Source organism: Pinus tabuliformis, chromosome X (genome assembly GCF_031772625.1).
Source record: "Pinus tabuliformis cultivar Carrire ecotype Pingquan chromosome X, CPIR1, whole genome shotgun sequence".
NCBI lineage: Eukaryota > Viridiplantae > Streptophyta > Pinopsida > Pinales > Pinaceae > Pinus > Pinus tabuliformis.
In genome coordinates, this window is record NC_142308.1 from 336,525,387 (window position 1) to 336,532,421 (window position 7,035).

Below are 7,035 nucleotides of genomic sequence, written 5' to 3' on the forward strand. Positions count from 1 at the left end.
ACATAAAGGGCTCCAAGCTAGTCCCCTTATCAACCCAGAAAGTCAAACAACTACATTAACATAAATATAAAATAACATAACACAATAAGCATATAATTCCCTCACCAGAGGATGGAGAGATCATCCCTTCTTGATACTACGAAATAAGGATACAAGTATTAACCCAAATGGACTAACTCCCCCCTCCAATCATAAACAAAAAAGACCAGATTTATTTGATAGAAAACAAATTCAAACCCAACTTGAAGGAATTAAATAGGATAGGAGCGTAACGAACAAAATGGTTATATTAATTAGAACTAATGATACCAAACACAATCAACCCTACCCAATTAAACATAGTAGACACCAAAATAAAAACCCACCTCCCCAAATCATCCCAATAAAGCCAACTCACCTCACAACATTCCCAAATAACTTGAGGTTTTCCAATGAGTGCTAAAATGACCTTGTTCCCCCCAAAAGAGATAATAAAAGAGATAAAGATGAAGGGAAAAAATATACCTAGTAGTACCAAAGAAGAATACCCTTTGTCCATGCAATGCAAATGCCCCATTTCTTTCTCATTCAACAGTGTTGTAATGAGATCATGAGCCTACTTGTCACCTGACTAGACCCAAAATTTATGCCAAAGGGGGGAGGAAAATTCTTATAGCATGAAAGTAGAAAAGTCCAAATAATCCCCACCATCTAGTAAATTTCCTTAACTCTGAGATAAAGAGCCACTCCAGAGCTCCAAGACACCTAGGCAACTATAAATCAATAATTACCTAATCTCTTCATCCAACTTCCACAAATAATCCCCTTCCTAAGCCATAGATAACAAAATGTTTGCTTCTCAAAGACTTCTACCCCTCTCTGTTCATGCTTCCAACTACTCAATTTATGCACTGATAGAGAAGAGATGGTTTTCTCCCTTAGTCAACCAAATATACCATACAACTCTCTCTCCACCTCTTGCCATAATTTCAAATGAAAATATGCCATAATTTCTCCCTATTGCTCCACAAGAGTGCACTAGTTATGAATGCCATACACAACTTGCAGAAATAACTCCATACTTGATGTCATTAATCCACACTTCCCATGTACCAGGTCTAAGGTTACTCTTCCTTACACTCCTATGGGGATGAAGCCACATTTCCACACATGTTTTCTAGGTGGGTTGACAAAGTTCCACTCCTACAGTCTATCAATCTTGTCACCCCATCCTGGGTGATCATCTATTATTATTGATATTAATACTATTGATTGTAATAATAATTTTCACTAATTGTTTGTAAATTATCCATGGTATTATAATATTTATAAATCAAAATAATATTTTTATAAATGTCATATATATATATATATATATATATATATAGAGAGAGAGAGAGAGAGAGAGAGAGAGAGAGAGAGAGAGAGAGAGAGAGAGAGTCTTAACAAGATAACAGAACAAGAACTAACCTTCAAGTTAAAATTCATGTGGGAAGGACTAACTTTGATGGGTTATATTGATGTTGCATCATCAATGGTTGTGGATTATTTCTTGAGAATATTCCAAAATGCGTTGGTACCTCTAATTACATAAGTTTATCTTGTGTATGAATTTTCTTGTGTGGAATAAAAAATAAATAAATAAAACTTTCATGAAGGAAAAATTATTCACCAACAATGGGTTAAATGCCTAGATATTCGAATAGAAAAACCATCAAACATATTGAACTAGGTAGAAGGAGAGTGTAGTATGTCGAAGGTGGGGAATAATGATGCAACAACTCATCAAACATTCACCAATCAAATCCATGTGGATGCTTTATATGGATGACATGTGGTGGGGTGCAATACACTATAGAGAAAGGTCAGGTGGAAATATTCCATAAGTCATTGACAAATGATGAAAAATTGGAGAGAAATTTCCCCTTAGAAATGAATTCTTCTAAACATTCTACTTTATAAACATTTTCTAGTAATCACGATGAAAATTTGATAAAGTATTGGCTAGTTAAAATGCAATTCAACCTATTTAAATTGCATTTTTGAATGTAATAAGTTATGTAATACCCTGAAAAATCCTTACCACAGCCAACTTGCACAATCTCAATAACCCATATTTGCAAAACCAACAATCTTCTAAATTTCTAGGCATATTTTGAGTAAAATTGATCAAAAAAATGTAACGAGGGAAAATTCAAATAGTAGAATGTTTAGCACTACTTTACAAATGGAAAGTTGGCATAACTAATATATCCTCAACATGGAAAAGGGAGTGCCAATGTAATAGCCTGGGTGAAAATTCCATGTAATAAAAGTTAAAAGTAATAACCATGGTTGATGGGAAACTTATGCCAAGTTGAATGTTGGGCAAGACATCCTAGGGGGTGTTCATTTGGTTGTTTATGGCTAAGGAAATTGGAAAAGGAAATGGCTAAGGCTTTGGAAAGAAAAATTGACATTTTTGGCATATTTATTTATGAAAATAATGGAAGTTAGGAGAAAAGGGAGGTCAAAGGTCATAGGTTGTATGTGAGGAGGAAAATAATGGAAAATGAAGAAAATAGAGGCCTCATTCATAAAAAGGCTTCTGAGGATCAGTTGGTAACCTTTTGTCAGTTGAGTTTTGGAGCTCTCTCATTATTGTCTCTCTCTCTCTCTCACTCTTGGACACTTAGAGTTTCTTGGAGAACTTTGGCATTGGAGAAAGAAAGGCAAAGAAGTCAAGAGGAAGCAAAGATCAAGTAGGGAAAGGTAGGATCAAGCAGCTACAATAGGCTTCATTGTAGGTATCGAATTTCATGTCTATTTTCCTTGCTAGATGGCATACATGGTATTGCATGTGGTTATGGGTTTTTCCAGGTGTGGCAATGCTCTTCAACCTAACCTTGCCATTTCTTGATAATTTTGATGAGATGGGTTCTCATATTCGGTTGAGCTGGGATGGATGGATGGATTCGAAGCTGAGTGGGTTGGATCTATGAAATGAAAAACAGATGGCCCAATGTTCCCTGAATTAGACTATGGATAGTAGTGAAGCCACTCACGTAGTAACCCCTAAGTGAGACTGTGGGTTGTGTTAAAGCTAAGATTGTGTCCCTTAGTGGGCCTAGGAATCCTTGCCGGTAAATGGCAGGATATACGGTAAAGCCAAGAGGCAAATTTCTCTCCGTTGGGCCTAGTAGTCCCAGGATAGAATGTACGTTAAAGAATGGAGAGTGTGTCCTAGTGATCCATGGATTGGACTATGGATTACGGTAAAGCCTGAGAGACTAGGAGGCACTCCAATTCTTGATGGTGTAGGTGGAGAACTTCAGTGGCATCCGTGCTTGTTTGGTGTTTTTTTGGTGTGTCCTATGAGCACCACATTCATGCCTGGAATATGGCATGGGGGTGATTGGTTGAAGAGAGACTTGGCTTAGCTAATATATGGTTGGGTGGAACGCGGTAGTCCCATCTCCAGTTGGTTTATTGCTTTCATTAATAACGAATTCATTCCCTGTTGGCATTATGAGACAAGTATTGTCCTTGATGGCAAATCACACTGATAACAAATCATAGTGCAGAAGGATAGCAGCAAGGAATTGATGATCAGTCTACAAGTATGAAGAAAAATATATACACGCTGGTTCACTATATACCAAGTCGCGTATACAAGCAGGTTCACTATATACCAAGTCGCGTATACGCAGGTTCGCTATATACCAAGTCGCGTGTACACGCAGGTTGGCTTCAGTAAAAGAGCGTGTATGTGGAAAACTTATCTTTGGTCCATGGCGGTTATTCCTTGGAAGTTGTGCCTATGGTTTTGGACCATGGTGTCTCGACGGACGTGTTGATCCCTAGTTTTGAAGTTGATGGTATTGTATTACTATGGTTTTGGCTCGTGGTATTGAGGAGGGCCTAATGCTATATAAGGAGAAGAAGATCATTAGGCTTGGGCATCTGAAAAGTCTTGAATATCTGAAAAAGAAAGAGATCTGGTATGCAGGTTTTGGGTTGCTTGACCTAAGCTAAGGAGAGATCACACCGGTTGATGGAAGACTAGATCTAAGGACAGATCGGGATCTAATGGTTTGAAATACACTATTATGATATGGTTGATTATGCGTATTTCTAGATCTGCATACTGACGCAATGTTATGTTTTGGGTATAACTGATGTCTGGTACAGCTGCAAGTTATGAAAATATATTTTTAGATATGTATGTAGGGTGTCTTCGGTAAAACCGCGTGTATACACGGGTTGCCTTCATTGAAGTAGCGTATATCTTTTGGAGCTTGATTTTTGGGTTGCAGCTGGGTCTGACTGTTATTGCAGAGTTCTGTAGTCTGCTCTGTGTTCTGGTGACTGGTGTTGACAGGGTTTCAGTGGTTCAGTGATTCAAATATTGATGATGCTAGTATTGGTTGTTTTGTGCTTCAATGATCTGTTATGAAAGTTGAATGAATTGTGGTCTTCAGATTGTAATGTTGTGCTTCAGGAATATCCAGTCTGAAAATGTATGAAAAGTGGTACATGAAGGAAAGAAGACTGTAGGCTAGCACCTACATACTAGTATCTTAGCTAGTACAAGAGCAAAGGGAGTTGGAGCTCCCTTCCAAGGAATTTTGGAGAACGAGAGAAGGTTGAAGCCTTCAGTAGGTTGTAGCCTGCGTACTGGTATAAGGCTGCACCAGTACAAAAGATTGTAAACTTAAGTTTCATATTAAAGAAAGATAGAGACGACTTGCAGCAGGTGGTTTTCACCCACATTGGGTTTCCACCTTATATCATGGTGTTCATGTGTGTGTTTTCTGTGTGATGATCTGTTCTGTTATACTGCACCTGTCTTACTATCATGGTTAATAATGTCCTGATGCATTTACTAAAGATAAGCTACTGAATCATAAGTTTTCTTGTTATACGCTGGTTTCTTTAGACACAGTAGCGTGTACACGCTGTTTCACTTAACTGAAGTAGCGTATATGTTTCTGAGCATAAAATGAAAAAGTCTTTATGATAATACTGATTCACCCCCCCTCTCAGTATTATTTCCAACAATTGGTATCAGAGCAGGTCCTTCAGAGAAGCTTGATCGCTTGAAGGTAGATCGTTCATCATGAGCAACTATGAGAGAGAAGCATCAATCAGGCCATTGGTTTTTGATGGGACAAACTTCAATTATTGGAAGGTAAGAGTTACTTCCTATCTTCAATCTCTTGGTACAGAAGTTTGGGACATCGTAGAGACAGGATACACTTTTCCTTCAGCTACTCCTACAGATGCAGACGAGAAAAAGAAATATGAAACAAATGCGAAAGCAATCAGTACTCTATTGGGATGTATATCCCAATCGGAATTCATGAAGGTAATGCACTATAAATCTGCAAAAGAAATATGGGACAAGATTGTCACGAGCTATGAAGGAGACGAACAGGTAAAGCGTGCTAAACTTCAAACTCTCAGGATTAAGTATGAGACTCTCAGAATGTATAATGATGAAAGTGTGGCTAACTATTTCCTTAGAGTTGATGAGATTGTTAATTGCATGAAAAACTTGGGTGAAGAAATAAAAGAGGCTATTGTGGTTGAAAAGGTTCTAAGGTCATTGTCCCCCAAAATTTGAATCTAAAGTGTCTACAATAGAAGAAAAGGAAAATCTACGAATTCTTACTATGTCTCAGCTTCATGGAATTCTAACTGCTTATGAAATGAGAAAGGGAGGTCCATCAGACAGAAGAGAAGCTGCTTTCAAAGCTTCAGGCAAAGGAGATTATTATGAAGCAAGTCACATGCCAGAAGATGAAGAAGAAGAATCAAATTTTGTCAGAAATCTTCAAAGGGGTTCTGGAAGGTTCAGAGGTAAGTTACCTTTTAAATGCTTTGCTTGTGGAAGAGTAGGTCATTATGCTGCCAGATGTCCTCACAAAGATAAGAATGATAAGGGAAAGGAACCTGTTAAATGGAACAAGAAACAAAATGAAAAGAAGAAAAGCTACTACACTCATGAAGATAGTGATGGTCTTTCAAATAGTGATGAAGATGAACAAGGTAATAGATATAAACTTTTAATGGCTTTTGAAGATGATGACTACGTGGATGCTATAGATGTAGAAGGCTTTTGTGAAGAAATGAAAGATCTCAAAGTTTGCTTAGAAGAGAAGAGTGCTATTATTGATTCTCTACAATGTCAACTAGCAGAAAAGGAAAACATCTTGAAAAATTGGAATGTGAGATTGTTTGTCTTAGAAAGGACACTGAGAAAACAAAAGCGATTAATCTTAAATTTGTTAAAGGATCTGAAACCTTGGATGAGATTATCAATGTGCAGCGATCTCCTCTGATAAAGACAGGTCTTGGATATAATGGAGAAACATCTCAAGCCTCTACCTCTAAAAGTTATCTTGATGCAACAAGGAGAAGCGAGCAAAAGCCAAATAAAAGTCATCAGGTGAATCAAGGACAGTTTACCTCAAGAACAAATAAAGACCATCAAGAAATTCGGGGACAAACTGCCTTAAGGACAAACAGAAGCTACAATCACCCATAGGTAAAATCTTCCCAATTTGTTCCAAGAATAAATGTGAATAAAAGCTACAGTCGGTTGGATGATAGATCTGATTATCGCAGAAGTTTCTTTAATGGCCAATGCTTTTCTTGCCATAACTTCAGTCACAAATCAGCTCAATGTGTTGCCTACAAGACAATCATGACTAAAGAAGCTCAAAAGCAAGGGAGAATGACTGGAACCATGAAAAGGACTTATAACAACTTTTCGGTTCTTGAAAATGAAATTGAATGCTCTATCTGTAATAACTTTGGTCATGAAGACTCTGAATGCAGGAGCAGGTTCCGGAAGGAACAAACCTCAAATGTCAGAACATGGAGAATAAAGGAACCGCAACCAGAAAGATGTGGGATAGCCTTTTATGCAGAAGGTCAAGAAAGTCTATGGTACATTGACAGCGGATGTTCGAAGCATATGATAGGGGACAAAGAAAAGCTTGAGTCATATACCGCATTAGAAAAGGGGAAGAAAATTTCTTTTGGAAACGATATCTCTGCAGCCATAAAAGG